Here is a 19,405-nt window from a genome sequence, read left to right on the forward strand (position 1 = left end):
AATACTTTTAGGTCACATGGTTGTGAAATAGAAAATTCTAAAAGAAGTTTACAAATAAACTATCATAACCAGTAAATGTATTGATGAAAGGTCAATGTATCAATCATCAATAAACCAACAAGCTAGTATATCAATATAAAGGAAAATCATTAAAATGGCATTAAATAATATATTATAAGAGCATAAAAAAATCAAATACCTAAAAATAAAACAAAAAGATGAGCATGACCTCAACAGGAAACACTGAAAAACATATTGAGAGAAAGACATAAATAAATAAATGGTAATCAATTTTTATGGGTTGAATTTTACATCTCCCTCTCCAAATTAATATGTTAAAGTACTAACATGCAGTACCTCAGAATGTGACCATATTTAGAGATGCTTTTATAGAGGTGATTATGTTAAAAAGAGATCATTAGGGTGGATCCTAATCCACTACAACTGGTGTCCTTACTCCCCTCTGCTAGGTGTAATACTGTGATTGATTAACTATCTTGGTCAGAAATACTTGGTCTTCATTATGAGGCCTACCATCCTATAGGGCTAAGACCCCAGGTGGGGATTCAACCAACTATCAACTTTGTCTGTTGTAATTGTGCATTTGGGAACTGGGGAAATGATCATTGGGTGGCAGTTTAGACCCAGTAGACAAATTATAAGCTGAACTTTGGCTAGGATTCCGATTGTTACCTGACTGCCATATAAATCTTCACTCTAACTGGAAGCCATGATACTACTCCAGTTCTATGGAAATCAATATCAACTTGGGTCTCTATTTAGTAGTCCTCAGAATGTATGAGTAGTCCCCTTGTCCCATGAACTTCCATTCTAGTTAAAGAGGGAAGAAAGGAGTATTCAGGGTGAATATTTGCCATGGTGTTGTATAAGACTCAGCCAGCTCTTCAGAGAACAGGTTTCAGATATAAAAACTAAGTTACAGAAATTGGGTAAAAGATGGTGACTTCTTCTTTGGGTAGCTGTTGTTAGTCTCCTGTTCATCTATTATTATCTCTTTTGAAGGTAACCAAGAACAGCATGATGACCTTGTCTCAAGAGCTAAAGTGAGAGGATCCAAGATGGCAGACTAGAGGGAGGCTGTGTTTCTTGTCACTCCGTAACTCGGGTTTCGAGCAGAGGATATCTGTTTCTTGGTGAGGCAGTTTTTGCTACTTATCGATCCCCTGCTGTTTACCCCATTTATCTTCTGTGATCACCCACAGTCTGCCAGCATATCGACACCTTTTTGAATGCAGATTGCTCACTGTCAGACACCTATCAACCACCTTTTGCGTGCCTCTTGCCTGTCCATCGCCTGCCTTTCACCTATCCATCACCCACTGCCCAAGGTTCACCTCCTGGTTGTCCAACAGCAGTCAGCAAACTGACCACAGACAATCAGTGGAGCGCCAGCTGCCTGCTGTTGCCTGGAAGTTCACTGTCACAGTACCTGTGGGTTTGCTTACATGTGGCTGCTGCCATTTTGAGAGAACCCCTGGCCAGACTGACTGAGCCCGTCCTGCTCCAGGATCCCTCAGTCTGACCCATGACTCCCTGCCTCCAGGGGCCCACACATCAACTGACTGCTCCCCACCACCAGGACCCCAAGACTGACTGATTACACCCTGCCTCCAGGATCCTGCAACCAGAACAACCACACCCCACCTCCAGGACCCCTGCCTGACCAACTGCACCCTGCCTCCAGGACCTCCAATTGACCACGCCCACACCCAAAGCTGCAGTTCCCCATTTGCCAACACATTTGGAAGCCAGAGTGGCCATTTTAGATAATCCTGGAGGCTGTAACTTCCATCTTTAGGTGGGGCAAATCCCATCGTGAGACACCTTCTGGAGACTGGAAGCTCATTGTAAGGTAAGTCTCATACATCAGGCTACTGAAGACTGGGAGGTTTGACTACTACATGACTGTTATACTGTAGATTTTCTTTTTTCTCCTTATTGAAAAATTATGTTTTTATTTCTTTACTTTTCTTGCTCTCTTTTCCTTTTGTTTACCTGTTCTCTTAGTCTTCCTCACTTTTCGCATGCTAACAATCAACTTCTTTTGATTACACTCTCACTCTTTCTATTATCTAAAACTTCTATATATTCTTTTCTTATCCCATTAACAGCTACAACCTACACCCCTCCACATCCTCTTTGTCCTCCATTAGAAACTGCAGACCTTATTGCAAATCTGTTTGTTATACTGAAGATAATAATTGAACTCATTCTGTTTATTATGACAATATTGCTAGTGTCCTCATAGGGGCTATTTGGTCTAGGGTTGCATACTGTCTGAACTGGGCACTGCTAATATTGATCTCCCCCTTAAAGAAAAGGTTTTGGAAACCTATAGGGTCACTATAAGCCTATGGGTGGGGGAACTGCAATACCCTAGATCTGCACTGCTAGAGGGAAAGATACATGAACAACATGAAAAAACGAGGGAAGAAAATGATCCAAACAAATCTAGATTCTATATTAATAGAATCCAGTGACAGTATGGTAGAAGAAATGTCAGAAAAGGACTTCAGATTATACATGATTAAGATGATTGGTGAAGCAAAGGATGAGTTAAGAGAGCACATGCAGGCATTGAATGAGCACACCAATAAACACCAATAAGCAGAAAGCAAAAGACCATTTCAAAAAAGAAATAGAGATTAAAAAAAATGGAAATCATTGAAATGAAGGAAACAATAAACCAAATAAAAAACTCAACGGAAAGCATCACCAACACATTAGACCACTTGGAAGACAGAACCTCAGACAATGAAGACAAAATATTTAATCTTGAAAATAAAGTTGCCCAAACAGAGAAGATGGTAAGAAATCATGAACAGAATCTCCGAGGACTATGGAACATCATGAAAAGACCAAATTTAAGAATTATCAGGATTGAGGAAGGCACAGAGATACAAACCAAAGGAATGAACAACCTATTCAATGAAATAATAGCAGAAAATTTCCCAAACCGGAAGAATGAAATGGAAAATCAAATACAAGAGGCTTACAGAACACCAAATGCACAAAGTCACAACAGATCCACACCAAGGCACATTATAATGAAAATGCCTAACATACAAAATAAAGATAGGATTTTGAAGACTGCAAGAGAAAAGCATCAGATTACATATAGGGGGAAACCAATAGGGATATCAGAAGATTTCTCAGCCCAGATTCTAAAAGCTAGAAGGGCCTGGAACAATATATTTGAAACTCTGAAAGAACATGGTTGCCAACCAAGAATCCTATACCCAGCAAAACTAACCTTCAGATTTGAAGATGAAATAAAATCCTTCCATGATAAACAAAAGTTAAAAGAATTTACAAATAGAAAGCCTGTGTTCCAGAATATTCTCAACAAAATATTTCATGAAGAGGAAATGAAAAACAAAAATGTAGGTCAGCAAAGGGAGGAACTACCTTACTGAAAAATCCATTCAAAGGAGAAACCAACCAAACCAAGTTAAAAACCAAAAATAAGCCCAAGTGAATGGGAATACAAATCATATCTCAGTAATAACCCTGAACTTTAATGGCCTAAACTCACCAATCGAAAGACAAACTGGCAAAATGGATTAAAAAGAAAGACCCAACAATATGCTGCCTTCAAGAGACTCATCTCATAGAAAAAGACATCCACAGCCTAAAGGTGAAAGGATGGGAAAAAACCTACCACGCACACAGATTCAGTAAAAAAGCAGGGGTTTCCATTCTTATTTCTGATAAAGTGGACTTCAAGCCAAAGTTAGTGAGAAGGGATAAAGAAGGACATTTCACACTGCTTAAGGGAGCCATAAATCAGGAAGATGTAACAATTTTAAATATTTATGTCCTTCTCCATTCCAGGAATCAAATAGACTACAACACAATAATTCTGGGTGACTTTAAGACACCATTCTCACCACTGAATAGGTCTTCCAAACAAAAACTAAACAAAGAAACCATAGAACTCAATAACACAATCAATAACCTAGACTTAATAGACATATATAGAATATTCCATCCATCAACAAGCTAATACACTTTCTTCTCAGCAGCACGTGGAACCTTCTCGAAAATAGACCATATGTTATGCCACAAAGCAGCCCTTAGGAAATGCAAAAAAATAGAGATACTGCCTTGTGATCTATCAGATCATAATGGAATGAAATTAGAAATCATTGACAAAATTAAAAAAAGAAATTACTCCAACACCTGGAGACTAAATAATATGCTATTGAATGAAGAATGGATAACAGACAACATCAGGGAGGAGATAAAAAAAATTCTTAGAGGTCAATGAGAATGATGATACAATATATCAAAATCTCTGGGACACTATGAAAGCAGTACTAAGAGGAAAATTCATTACATAGATCGCAATCAAGAAAAGAATAAAAAGTCAACAACTAAATGAGCTAACATTACAGCTCAAAGCCCTATAAAAAGAAGAACAGAATAACAGCAAAAGTAGTAGAAGACAGGAAATAATTAAAATCAGAGCTGAAATCAATGAAATTGAAACAAAAGAAACAATTTAAAAAATTGACAAAACAAAAAGTTGGTTCTTTGAAAAAGTAAACAAAATAGACAAACCCTTAGCCACACTAACAAAGTGAAGGAGAGAGAAAACTCAAATTACTAAAATTTGTGATGAAAACAGAAATATCATGACAGACACCACTGAAATACATAACATAATGAGAAGCTATTTTGAAAATCTATATTCCAACAAAATAGAAAATACTGAAGACATTGACAAATTTCTGGAGACATATGCTCCTCCCAAACTGAACCAGGAGGACATACACAATTTAAATAGGTCAATATCAAGCAATGAAATAGAAGAAGCCATCAAAAGCCTACCATCCAAGAAAAACCCAGGACCAAATGGATTCTCAGCCGAGTTCTACATGACCTTCAAAGAAGAACACGTTCCAATACTTCTCAAAGTATTCCAGGAAATAGAAAAGGAGGGTACCCTACCAAATTCATTCTATGAAGCTAATATCACCCTCATACCCAAATCAGGCAAAGACACTCAAGGAAAGAAAATTGTAGACCAATATCCTTGATTAATATAGGTGCAAAGATCCTTAACGAAATACTGGCAAACTGTATCCAAAAACATATTAAGAAAATTCTGCACCATGATCAAATGGGGTTCATCCTTGGAATGCAAGGATGGTTTAACATATGTAAATAAATAAATGTAATCCATCATGTCAATAGACTTAAGGATAAGAATCATATGGTTATTTCAATTGATGCAGAAAAAGAAAAGTGTTTGACAAAATACAACACCCCTTCATGCTCAAAACACTAGAAAAATAGGGATAGTAGGAATATACCTAAACTATGTAAAGGCTATTTATGCTAAGCCCTTGGCCAACATCATTCTTAATGGAGAAAAACTGAAAATATTCCCTTTAAAAACAGGAACAAGACAGGGATGCCCTCTTTCACCACTTTTATTCAACATCGTACTTGAAATACTAGCCAGAGCAATTAGACTAAAGAAATTAAAAGGATACAAATAGTAAAAGAGGAACTTAAGCTGTCACTATCTGCTGATGACATGATTCTTTAGAGGATCCAAAAACCTCCTCCATGAAACTTCTAGATCTCATAAATGAATTCAGCAAAATAGCAGGTTATAAAATCAACATGCAAAAGTCTAAAGCATTTTTATACATAATGATATACACATAATGATTTTTATACACAATGATACATCTGAAAGGGAAATGAGGAAAACAACTGCAGTTGCAATAGCCTAAAATAAAATAAAATAAAATAAAATAAAATAAAATACTTGAGAATCAATTGAACCAATGAGGTAAAAGACCTCTACAATGAAAACTACAAAACGTTGAAGAAAGAAATTGAGGAAGTCCTTAGAAGATGGAAAGATCTCCCAGGTTCTTGGATAGACAGAATTAATATTATCAAAATGGACATACTTCCAAAGGTGCTATGCAGATTTAATGCAATTCCAGTTAAAATCCCTATGACATTTCTCATAGAAACAGAAAAAGCAATCATGAAATTCATCTGGAAGAACAAAAGACCCAGAAGAGCCAAAACAATCCTGGGCAGGAACAGTGATTCAGGAGGTATCACTATATCAGACCTTAAACTCTACTATAGGGCAGTAGTAACAAAAACAGCATGGTACTGGCACCAAAATAGACAGGTAGATGAATGGTACAGGATAGACAACACAGAGACGAACCCACATAAATACAATTATCTCATACTAGACAAAGGAGCTAAAAACATACAATGGAGAAAAGATAGCCTGTTTAACAAATGGTGCTGGGAAAACTGGAAATCCATATGCAGTAAAATGAAAATAAACTATCTCTCACCCTGTACAAAACTCAACTCAAAATGGATCAAGTAGGCCTGAATCTCCATCACGTTGGCTTAGGACAAGACTTCCTTAACAAGACCCCCATAGTGCAAGAAATAAAAGCAAGAATGAATAAATGGGATAGATTCAAACTAAGATGCTTTTTCTCAGCAAAGGAAACAATCAATAATGTGAAAAGATAGATAGATCTACTCCTCATATTTATTATGCACTTTTTCTTTTAGCTTAAATTCACCTAATAAAGTATGTAAAACATTAAAAAAAATGATGTGAAAAGAGACCCTAGAGAATGGGAGAAAATCTTTTCCACACACACTTCAGACAGAGCACTCATCTCCAATGTTTATAAAGAACTTAAAAAACTTTACACCCAAAATTCAAAGAACCTATTCAATAAATGGGCTAAGGAAATGGGCAGACACTTCACAGAAGAAGATATACAGGTGATCAACAAATATATGAAAAAATGCTCATCATCCCTAGTAATTAGAGAAATGCAAATTAAAACCACCCTAAGATTTCATCTAACTCCATTTAGAATGACTATTATCAAGAAAACAAGCAATAAGTGTTGGTGTGGATGTGGAGAAAAAGGCACACTCATACATTGCTGGTGGAGTTGCAAATTGGTACAGCCACTCTGGAAAGTAGTATGGAGATTCCTCAGAAAACTTGGAATGGACTCACCATTTGACCCAGCTATCCCACTCCTCAGTTTATACCCAAAGGACTTAAAATCAGCATACTACAGTGATACAGTCCCATCAATGTTCATAGCTGCTCAATTCACAATAACTAGATTGTGGAACCAACCTAGATGCCCTTCAAGTGACGAATGGATAAAGAAACTGTGGTATATATACACAATGGAATATTACTCAGCCATAAAGAAGAATAGAATTATGGCATGTGCTAGTAAATGGTTGAAGTTGGAAAATATCATGCTAAGTGAAATAGGCCAAGCTGAAAAAAACCAGAGGCTGAATATTTTCTGTGATAAGTGCATGACAATATATAATGATGTGGGGTGGCGGGGGGAAGAGAAGAATGAAGGAACTTTGGATGGTATGGAGGAAAAAGGGTGAGAGGTGATGGGAATGGAAAAACAGTAGAATGAAACAGACAGTATGACCCTAAGTACATGTATGATTACATGAATGGCATGAATATACATTGTGTACAACCATAGAAATGAAAAGCTGTACCCATTTGTGTACAATGAATCAAAATGTGTCTGTTAAAATAAAAAAAAAAATAATAAAAAAAGAGCTAAAGTGGAACTTGAAGGAGCTAGAAGCATTCAGCTCACCTCCATCCATGCTGGTTGGCAAGTCCTTTCTTAAAGGAGGATTTAAATTGTGCATCTCCTCACCTGCCAAAACCTACAGGCATAAATTGTCATAAATTGTGCATGTTCCAGATAAGTTAGTAGAGGTCTGGATAAGTTTTGATAGAGACAGAGAGGCCAGGTGACCTAAGAATTCAGAAAAATGTTGCCTGAGATGAGCAGAAAGGAAGAGAAGGAAGAGCTACAGCAAAGAGGAGGGTTGGTGGATGAGCATGAGTGAAGCTCCTGGTTCTACACCAAATCGCAAGGAGGGTGAGGAGCTCTATTGTCACTGAGATTCAAAACCCAAAACAGATACCCAAGGGTCAGTGCCCTGCTCTCTTCCGGGTTTAGGTAGTGAGAATGCTATATCTCCAGATCTACCTTTTGACCACAGGAAAATTAGTAAGTGGAAAGTGAGCCATTCCAGACCTCTTTTGTGAGCCAGTGAACCTTCCTCCAACCTCATTGTCTCTCCCAGCTCCCCACTCTGGCATTTGGAAGACTTCAGACTTAAGTCTGAACACCAACTTGGACATTTCGGCCTGTATGTAAATATCATGGTTCCGTGTTCCCTGTGTAAACTGGGGATACAAATGCAGACATCAAAGGTTGCTATGAAGGTTAAATAAATAGTGCAAGTGACTGCACCTAGCATTTGGCTTTTTCAATGGTTCATAAATGTTGCCTACTTTCTCAGCAGTAGACTGAAACTTAATTGGCTTGGGAAGCCAATTAAGCCAAGTAATACTGTGTCATTTAAATGAGAGAAATGTATTTTCTCACAGTTCTGGAGACTGAGAAGACCAAGATCAAGTTTCCTGCCAAATCGTTTTTGGGGTGCACCTAAGATGCACCTTTCCACTATGTCCTCACATGGTGGAGAGAGAGCAAACAAACTGTGTTGTCTCTGCTCTTCTTGTAAGGATATTAATCCTTACTGGATTAGGGCTACACCCTTATGACCTTGCTTAAACTTAATCAATTTCATATTCAATATACAGACACCTTGGGGTTGGGTTGTAACATGAGACTTTGGGGGAACACAATTCAGTGTATAGCAGTACTTTTCCTTTGGTCTAGCATCTGCTTCTGATTCACATCTTTCTGAAGGGATCCAGTCATCTGTGAAACCTATGCAGGTAATTCTACCTATTAAAAGTTGAGTAAGCAAACAAAAGTTCCTTCAAATCACCAAACTGCAGGGTTTTGCTTAAATTGATTGTCTTTAAGTAAAACGTTATATAAATACATTTACCCAGGGATTCTGCTGGTATGGAAAATAATCCCTCAGGGATTTAGTTAGGTGAAGAATCAAGCAGCCTCCTGAGAAAGAATCACAATATGGAAGCAAGAGAGCAGGTGTATAAGCAGACTGACTCAATGATTTGACTCAAGACTTGGGGTGCATAGGCAGGAAAGAGGGAATCTGAACTGGGGGAGCACCCATTCTGTATTTGGGGGCTACAATGAGGGGCTGTGGCTATGTGAAGAGAGAGAAGTCCAAAGGAGTTTTACCCAGTGTCTAAGACCCTGGGAGTCAACAGGAACTTGACTTGGGGCACATGCCTCAGAGAGAAGAGAATTAATGGGATACAGGGCGAGTTCCTGATTTGCATTCAGTGTTTAGTCCAAGGGACACTTTGGGCCACAAGACAGAGCAGCTGGGCCTGCTGCCAGGGGAACATTGCTATGTCTGGCCTGCATGGTTCCTTAGGAGATGCCAGCACTAGGCTTATTCTAGCAACGAGCCTGAGGAGGTCCAGGGGTGAGCATACCTCTCATGAGATGCCTCCAGGTACCCCAGAACTGGATGGGGAAGAATTTGAAGGTGCAGAAAGTCTTCCAGTAGTAGCTGGGGCAGAAGGAGAAATACTATGATCTGCCTATTACCCCATTTCATGGCCCCAGGCTGCTGTACCGTGGAATGTGGGGGCACAGGTAAACCCCATCCATTGTATTTTCTGTACTACTTTGGCCCAGATGGATAGCTTATGTGACAGCAGTGTTGCTATAGTGATCACATAAGAACTAGATTTCCTTGGAATATTTTTCTTGTTTTATTTTTTTCTAGTGAAGTTGGTGAGATTAAGCCTGTTCCCACATAAACATTGACAATATAAACCTAAGGTGAGACTCTGGGCCCTTCTGTGACATCTGCAATGGCAGAGGACAACACCTGTGGTGTGGTAGGCATCATGCAGTTTATATGACAAGTTCTCTCTCCATCCTTTCCAGGGATTGCCACTCACATCCCAGGGAAGACTGGGATAGTGATGAGCTGTTCTTATGTCCTCCATGGATTAGACTGGATAGATTGGGAGACTCCACTGACTTCTGGAAGTCCCTCTTTGTTACTGAGTGGAGTGGTGTGTGTGTGTGTGTGTGTGTGTGTGTGTGTGTGTGTGTGGTGGGAATGGTTCAGAAAATCAGAAAGATAGAATCTTATGAATGAGCCAAGTGGAGGGCCTCTGTGGGAGTCCACAATGTTATCTACCTGTGTATTCTCAGGATTCAGCACGGTGTGAGCATATAGAAAATATTTGTTACATATTTAAGGGATACACAAACAATAAGAGTGCTACTTTCTTCTCACAACCCACCATGGTCTTCATGATGGGCAAATGAATAAAATATATATAAATAAGTAAATAGACTAATTCATTCTCTCCTCTATTCATTTGCTCATTTAATGAATTTTTATCTAGGGTATGATAATATTCGCACCTAGCACAGTGCTTGAAGATACAGACTCTTAAGAAATACCTCATGAAAAGTTCAAATACAGTATAAAACACATTCCTCCTTCTCTTTGTGCATGTAAATATTCTTATCCACTGTCTTGTGCGCGCGCGCGCACACACACACACACACACACACACACACACACATTTTGGAATCATTCCTTTCAATTGGTGGAATGTCTTCAAAAAATCCTATTTAATATTTTTTAAAAACTGAATTGGTGCATTGTAATTGTACATATTAGGATTCATTTTGACATATTCTCATTTTAAATAAGCAGATTTTGGTTTAGAAATTAAATGTATTAATACCTACCATGCACTGGCTTTGTACTAGACCAGGACATATCTATAAAGAGTGTTGGTGGATGCTGTTTTTAAGGGTTGCTACAGAAAGGTTGTTTGATTGAAGGACTGGGATGCAATAATGGTTCAGAGAAGCTCCAAGTGCAGGAGAGAAAGGAAGAGTGTTTCCAGCAAATAGCTGTCCTGCTGAGGACAGCCCAGAAGCTCTGAGGCTGTGATGGAAGGGAATAGATGCACAGCAGTATGGAAACTAGGAAGGAAATCCATGTGTGCTTCAATTTTCTAGACAAGCCTGCAGCCTGGCTCATGGAAAAAGACTGGTTTGTCCCATGGAGACAGTGTTGGCCCCTGGAGCAGCTGAGGTAGGACATGGAAAGGAGATACCAACAGAAGTGAGAGCTTACCATGTTAGTTGCTAAGACGCCAGGGAGTGAATACTCATAGGGAGTTGAAGAAGAGGAAGAGTTGAAGATCAGAGAGAATGCTGAGGTTTCAGAGCTCCATGACAGATGAAAATGTGTCCCACTTCAGAGGTAGAGCAGTCAAGAGAATGCATGCGTGAAAGCTAGGGAAGGGAAGGTACTAGTTCTGTTTTGAATGTATTGAATTTACAGGGATAATGGGGAGACAAGAAGGGAAGTGTCACAGGCAGATGAAGGTCAGGGCTGGGTGGGGGGTTTCCCCCTCACAGACTCTAAGTAGAAGTTGGAGAGTCAAAGAGGTCAGTGATCCTCAAAACGAGGGTCAGAATAAAGAGAATTTTAAGACGAACTGCGAGTTTAAAATAAAGTCTAAAATAAAGACTCAGAGATGGGTGTAGTAGTGCAAGCCTCTAATCCCAGTGACTTGGGGGCTAAGGCAGGAAGATTGCAAGTTTGAGGCCAGACTTAGCAACTTAGTAAAGCCCTGTTTCAAAATAAAAAATAAAAAGGGTTGGGGATGCAGCTCAGTGGTAAAGCACTTCTGGATTATATCCCCACTACAAAACAAAACAAAACAAAACAAAACAAAACAAAACAAAACAACACTCAGAGCTCAGATGACAGGAGAAAGGTCAGGTCAGGTGTGATGGTTACTTTGCCACTAGCCCACTACAACGAGGGGAGTCTGTTAGTGCTAACAACCTCAGTTTCCCCATCTGCTGAATCCAATTATGTGGGGAAATTTCTTAGCCCAGTACCTAGTACATAGAAATTCATCAATATTATCTGTCATTATTATGAGGCAAAGTGAAAAGAGGAACTATTAAAAATGTGGAGACAGCTGGTGGTGGCGGCACACGGCTAAGGCAGTAGGATAACAAGTTCAAAGCCAGCCTCAGTAACTTAGTGAGGCCCTAAGTAACTTTGTAAGACCCTGTCTCTAAAAAAAAAAAAAAAAAAAAAAAAAAAAGAGCTGTAAAGTGGCTCAGTGGTTAAGCACCTCTGGGTTCAATTCCCAGTACCAAAAAAAAAAAAAAAAAAAAAAAAAAAAAAAAATGTGCAGACAGGTCAGAAAATTGTAGTGTTTGTTATTTTGATAGAATGCTTTTGCAATTTAAAAAATGGGTTTTAACCACCAACTCTGTCCTCAAAAGTGATGCAAACTTGGATGCTACATCTCTAAAACTTTGTTTCCCTCTGAATAAATGAAGGTTCTGGATTTTTATTTTGACATTAGTAGCCAGTAGAAGAGGGAATAATCCATTCCAATCAAAGTGTTTCCATCAGGTACCTGGAGACTTTGGGTCTTCAGTTAATCTCACTGTCCCTTAAATCTTCTCTGGCCTCAATCATATGGAACAGCTGCTGGGGCCACTGGGAGGGTCTGTACATGCAAAACCAGTGGTTGATCTTAGCCACTAACTTAGGAATCTTGTATATCCTCATTTCAATTTAAATACATTATTAAAATTAGAAAGGAAAAAAATCTCCTCATACCAACCCACACCCATTTGGGTATTGGTTTTATGATTTGCTCAGCTGTTGGAATCAGTCTCCCAAATGTTTTGGCTCTCATACCAAAGTCTATATCAGGGCCACATCAAATTTTAGCCAAAGATGCCACTGGTAAATGAGCTGAACAACCTCTGAGAAACTTTCAATCCATTTTATGGGCAGTTTTCAGAGCTGGAGACTGAAAAAAAAAAGAAAAACAATTCTCAAAGTACAGGAAGAATAAAATCAGATTTTAATTGAATTGCTGCAATGTACTAGTAAGGCTAGTTAAGCATGTAATTAATTGTTGTAACTATAGCAACAGGATTAGCTGGAACTATTAGGGTGGGCACCAGGGGTTCAATGAGAGACTCTTAAAAAGACAAGTGTTGGAGATTGCAGAAAATAATTCATTCTCCTCCAGTGGTTCTCCAGAGGGTCTCATACTCTCTTGCAACCCAAAATGAATCTATTTAATAATATTTTCTTAGATTCATGCAGCTTTTCTTATCCCAAAAGGCCCTTGGGGTGCTTTGTAAGCCATGAACATAAATATAGATCTGGAATAATGTATTGAGCCAGATTTTCCTAGTGCTTAAATAACTCTCTGGTGGTTTGTTCTGCACCTTTGGAAGCTCCATTACCTTCAGGATACATGCAATCAGTAATTTATTAAGTGGCATCCCCATAGACCCAGGGTCTGACAACTGGTGGGGAAAAGGCGGCTCTAGAGATAATACTTTTATTTATTTATGTCCTACCTCATTCCAAGAGGATTCAAACAGCCTCACAAAATACAGAGTTCATTCGGATAAAATAAAAACACTAGGAAATCCAAGGCAGAGCATATCGCAGGAAGAAACAACTAGATCTATGGAAATGTTAGCACTGGAAGTACAGATGACAAACTCCTACAAAGTTACTGAAAGTGGGTAAAATTGCAGCTGTTCTTCCTCTTGCCTAAGACAGAGATGGAAACAGAATCTGTTATACAAAAACGATATCTGGTGCTGTGGCCTGGAAGAAGTCTTTTCTTCACCCTTTAGACCCCTCAGAGCAGTGAATCTCCAACTCCTTCTCATTTTACAAAGATAAAATAACTCATAAAAACTTGAAAATCCTCATCTCCAGTAAAATGTTATGAGGATCATTCATCTATTAGTTATGTACTATTGTATTGCCAACTTTGTATTACTACTATCACAAAATACCTATGGCAATTAACTTATAAAGAGATAGGAGTTATTTTAACTCCAGTTCTGGAAGTTCCAGTTGAGGATCAGATAGTGCCTTTGCTTTTGGACTCTGTTGAAGGCGGCACATAATGATGAGATCATGTGGCAGAACAAACACTTACATCTTGAACTAGAAAGCAGAGAAGGAGACAAAATGAGAGATGAGGGTTCCACAGTTCCTTTCAGGGCACACCCCTAATGATCTCCCATACTAGGTCCTAACTCTTTAAGTAAAGGTTCGCAGCACCTCCCAATATTGCCACTCTGAAAACTAAACCTTGTGTGTGTGTGTGTGTGTGTGTGTGTGTGTGTGTGTGTGTGTTTTATACCCTTGCATATGCTAGGCAGGCATTCTATAACTGGGAAAACTGAGACAATCTTTAATCCATGGCTTTTTGTGGCATGCTACCCATATTTAAATCATAGCAGCTATCAATAACTGCAATCATAGATTAACACAGAAAAAAATGAAACTTCTATTTGATCTCTCATTATATTGTTTGTTTTAGCCAAATTTTCACTGCTGTGAACAAAAGACCTGAAAAGAACAATTAGAGGAGAAAAAGTTTATTTTGGGGTTCATGGTTTCTGATGTTTCAGTCCATAGACAGCTGACTCCATTGTTCAGTGCCTGAGGTAAGGCAGAGCATTATGGCAGAAAAGTGTGATGGGGAATACAGCTCATGGTATGGCACCAGGAAGCAGAGAAAGAGTTCCACTCACCAAGAAAAATATACACCCCCAAAGGCACACTCCCCAATGTCCTATCTCCAGCCATACCCTACCCTCCTACAGTTACCCTCAGTCAATCCCTGATTAATGCACTGATTAGGTTAAAACTCCCATAACTCAATCATTTCACCTCTAAAGTTTCTTGCATTTTTCTCACACGTGAGCTTTTGGGGGACACCTCATATCTAAACCATAACACTGTCATGCACCCTTGTATCTTTATTATATCATGGCTTTACCTCTGGCATCTGTAGTTATTAAGAGACTTCAGAGTTCTATGAATTTCCAATTAACTGGTGTTTATCAAGCATCTTCTTTATGTCTAGAACAGCAGAGGATGAAAAATATGGAACATAAATTTTTCCCTTTTGTTATGGTCCAGATATGATGTGTCCCCCAAAACTTACATGTGAGACAATGAAAGAATGATCAGAGGTTCAATAATTAGATTATAAGAGTTGTTACCTAATTGGTGGATTAATCCACTGATATGTATTAACTGGGTAATAACTGTAGACAGGTGAGTTGTAGTTGGAGAAGGTGGGTCGCTGGAGGCTGCCTTTGAGGTTTATAGTTTGTTCCTGAAGAGCAGAGCTTTCTCTGCTTCCCGATTACCATGTTCTGAGCTGCTTTCTTCTACCACGCCCTTCTGCCATGATGTTCTGCCTCACCACGGGCCCAGAGCTAAGGAGTCAGCCAACTATAGACTGAGACCTATGAAACCATGCACCAAAATAAACTTTTCCTCTTCTACATTGTTCTTGTCGGATCTTTGGTCCACAGTGACAAAAAAGCTGAAAAAGCACCTGTGAAAAACATCTATTTTATTTAGGAAAAAAATGGAAATCAAACCAAAACAATAGTAAAAACTACCTTTAAGATAGGTGAATGCCTCATGTTTGAAGATCATTTCTCCAATACTTCAACTAGTTTATGACCAAACACCAGTAAATAAATAAAGAGATAAAAATAAATAAATAAAATGCTGACCAGACCAGATTGAAAATATAGATGAAAAACTATAGGGAGCAAGAATGAGAACATAAACCCTTAAGAATTTACTCAGAACTTCTTTACTCACACTTTTAAAATACTACTAATGACTTGTTCCTGTGTTGTCACTGTCATGACAGTATCAAAAGTACAGCACTTTAGAGGAGACAAGAAATTAACACCTTCTGTCTCTGTAGGTAGTGTGTCATGGACTGTTCATCTCCCCAAAATGCATACATGGGAACCTAACTCCCATTGGGATGGTATTTGGAGGTGGAGGCTTTGAGAAGAGATTCAGTTTAAATGAGGTCATGGATGGAGTCCTATGATGACATTAGCATCTATTGCATCTTTGTAAGGTGAGGAGGAAAGTGAGACTGTCTCCCTGGACATTGTAAGGATATAAGAGGAAGGCCACCTATGATCCAAGAAAGAGGTTCTCACAGCACACCAGATCAGTTCCACCTTGATCTTGGACTTCTGAGTCTCTAGAACTGTGAGGGGAAACAAAACAAAACAAAACAAAACAAAAAAACCCCAAAACTGTGCTGTTGCTTAAGGCACCTGATATGTGGTATCAGGAGCATGAATTGAAACAGAATGAGAAGTGTGGTCTTCACTGTGCTGGAGGAGAATGCAGAAAACCAGTGAAAGGCAAGGTCTGTGGGCTGCATGGTACGAGGTTGTGTCCAGCATTAACATCACTTAGGGCAGAAAAAACAATTAGAGTTAGCATTCATCAAAATCACTAGATTTAATATACTCCACTGACCAAGGCAGGGAAGTTCAAAATAATTTTTGAAAGATTTCTTGTGATTTAAAAAATTGAAACTAAAATTGGGATTAAAAATAGATGATTGCTTTTAACTAGAAAGTTCTTGCAATAGAATTCCTCTTTCCCACATGATCAGCAGGCTCTGTCACATATAATCCAGAGGTAAACCAAGTGGTTAAGACCAAAGTTTCCTTCCATGACCCAGGTCTGCCAGAGCAATTAACTCCATGCTGTCTTGCAAGGGAAAAGGAAAGCATGCTTTGAAAACCCCCTTGCTAGGGTCCAAAATGACTGAGTAAATCAAGTGGGCTGTTCTTGACTCAATATAAAACTATGTAGACTGCTTTCATACAGAGTGACCCGAGAGCAGCATTTGAATTCAGAGCACAATCTGTGGAGAGTTTGGGTCTCGATTTCTGTGACTGATAATGAGTTCATTGTCCTTTATGAGTAATTGCCAAAGGGCAGTCAAGGTCACTTAGCTGGAAGACACAAAGCACAAGGAATTTTCCCAAGAGATATGAAAGTAGGGAGATAAGTAGCCCTGAAATTAAAAGAAAACAAAATACTTTGAACAAGTGATATATGATATGAAATTTTAAAATGCAAATTAGTAAAAATGGTATGTAATATAAACTCCTGACATTTTGTAGAGTTGCCTTTATCAGTTATTTTATTTCCATTATCTATCTAGTGACACAGCTGCTTATACAAATACGTGCCTGCATGTGTGCACATGTGTTTGTATGAGATTCATGTTGTGACTGTTTTTCTCTTAAGCAATACATCATAAGCATTCTTCCAAGCTATTAAATATTCTTCTATATCATGATCTTTAATGACTATATAACATTCCAATGTAAATATGTGTCAGGACTTATTTAACCAATCTCTTTTTATTGAACACTTAGCTATTTTCTTTTCATTTTGTTTTGAAGTTATTACTATTATAAACAACTCAATCTTAAGGAATTTGTGCTCATGAATGAATAATAGCTTTATTCTTGCTCTTTCTCATATCTATTCAGGTCTTTGCACAGGGTGAGCTGCTGTCAATCATTTGTGTGTTGAAGTTTCTTATTCTGGTGATCTCCAAATGTAAGTCTGCTATGTTCCTTTTTCTCTATATTAGGGTTAGAGGCAAAAGGAACTGGAGAAGAACTAAGAGGAGAGACTGGAAAGAGCCCCCCACCCCGGAGTACCTTATTGTTCTAAGGAACTTTTCCGATAGCAAATCTGTTTAAGTGCAAAAAAAGTCAAATCACACAGGAAGACAAGACCTTTAATGGGTATGGGGGTGGTGATGAAAATCCTAGAGGTAGATATTAAAATAAGAAAAACTGAAGAAATTGTAAAGAAGATGTAAAGGAACTGGATGGTAGGCTTTCAGGAATTCTATTAATCTTCAACCCATGACACAGAAAGATGCCTGAGAGGTTCCCCATATCCATGTCACACATGGCTCACGTTTCCAGATACCAACAGGATGATTCACCATTGATGAATGTCAGGGAGGATCCTGGGGTGGGAAAACAGAGGGAATGCTGTGCTGTGACCCTGACCTTGGCACAGGAGTACTCCCTTGATTTCTAATCACCATAGACACTTCTGCAGGTGTTAAATAGAGGCCAGCATCAGAAGGGAACTCTGGAATTTACTACTCCCAACTTTTTAGTGATATCATCAAATTATTGCAGCAAATGCTTATGTTATGCTTCTCTACCTGGGAAGAGATGGTCAGTTTCTAACTCCAAAGTTACAGGCATCCTGCATGAACAAGCCCATCTCTTCAAAAGGTGGTATGCAGCTGTGTGGTGAGTGAGGAGTCAGCCCACTCTGAAAACTTTGTGTCCTGTATAAGTAAACAGTAAACATTTAGCAAGTGTTTCCAAAGCAAAGATTACTGATTTGAAACTTTTGTTCATTTCCCTGATGAACTCTCATGTGACCAATTCCAGGTCAATTCATGGATGGGAAGATGGAGAGACTTGTGCATAGCTGGCTCTCAGCAGCTGCTGTGAGCCCTGCATAGCTCAGACTGATGTGGAGCAGATGAGGAAAATGTGCTGAGTCCTTGCCTTTGCCATTATTTCTGAGGGCATCTCTTCCTCCCACTGCAGCACCCTGCCCAGAGACACTCCTGCTGCCTCTTATCTCTCAAGCTCGACTTCACAGACAGCCATACCTTCCTTGCCCTGTTTCTCCCCCTCGGCCTGCACCATGGCACATCTCCCCGCCTGGCAACCTGCCATGTTCAGAAAAGGGTGCTGGGACACTCTGGATGTTCTTCATCCTACTTCTATTGCCTAAAAGGTGGAATTGAGATCCATCTTTCTCAATACTTGCCTCTCTTTTCTGCAAGACCATCCTTGACTAAACCAAACTGCTTCCATTTCTGACTGATCTCAAAGCCATGTACCCACTACCCCTGATCTTAGATCATTTTTTTTTCTGTCTTCCTGACTGATCATATTCATAATTAAGAAATAAAAAGAAAGAAAGAAATTGTACAGGAACTTGAAAGAAAAATATCCTACAAGGCATTTATTAATATGGTAATATTATATTATTATGATGACGTTGTTGTCAATATGAAAAGTCATTAGACTCTCCAGAAAATTTATAGGTACTAATGAGAGCTGATAAAACTGCTGGAAATGAAATTAATTTTATAATATCAGCCCCATTGGTGTTCATCATAGCAAAAAAAAATTCTTTTAAAAAGAGACTATTTGGAGCAGGGTCTCTGGTCTAATTCCTAGATCCTTGATCCATTTTGAGTTGAGTTTACTGCATATGGATTTCCAGTTTTGCCAGCACCATTTGTTGAACAGGCTATCTTTTCTCCATTGTATGCTTTTGGCTCCTTTGTCTAGTATGAGGTGACTGTATTTATGTGGGTACATCTCTATTTTGGTGCCAATACCACGCTGTTTTTGTTACTATTGCTCTGTAGTATAGTTGAAGGTCTGGTATTGTGATACTTCCTACTTCACTTTTTCTGCTCAGAATT

At 38.8% G+C, this 19,405-nt stretch overlaps 1 long non-coding RNA gene across 2 annotated transcripts in view; it reads left to right on the plus strand.

Annotated features, from left to right (window-relative positions):
• LOC306654985 overlaps positions 1-18,444 on the plus strand; it is a 53,647-nt gene extending 35,203 nt beyond the window's left edge. Inside the window, exons 2-5 of one of the 2 annotated variants that reach the window (XR_013762148.1) lie at positions 1,024-1,873; positions 15,815-15,976; positions 17,433-17,490; positions 18,351-18,444. This is a non-coding gene — a long non-coding RNA (uncharacterized lncRNA). Of the gene's footprint in view, positions 1-1,003; positions 1,874-15,814; positions 15,977-17,432; positions 17,491-18,350 lie in introns of those variants that run through there. The other variant, XR_013762149.1, reaches the window with a different exon arrangement.
• Positions 18,445-19,405: the final 961 nt, after the last annotated feature.

This window comes from Sciurus vulgaris (genome assembly GCF_902686455.1).
Source record: "Sciurus vulgaris genome assembly, chromosome: 2".
NCBI classification, from domain to species: Eukaryota; Metazoa; Chordata; class Mammalia; order Rodentia; family Sciuridae; genus Sciurus; species Sciurus vulgaris.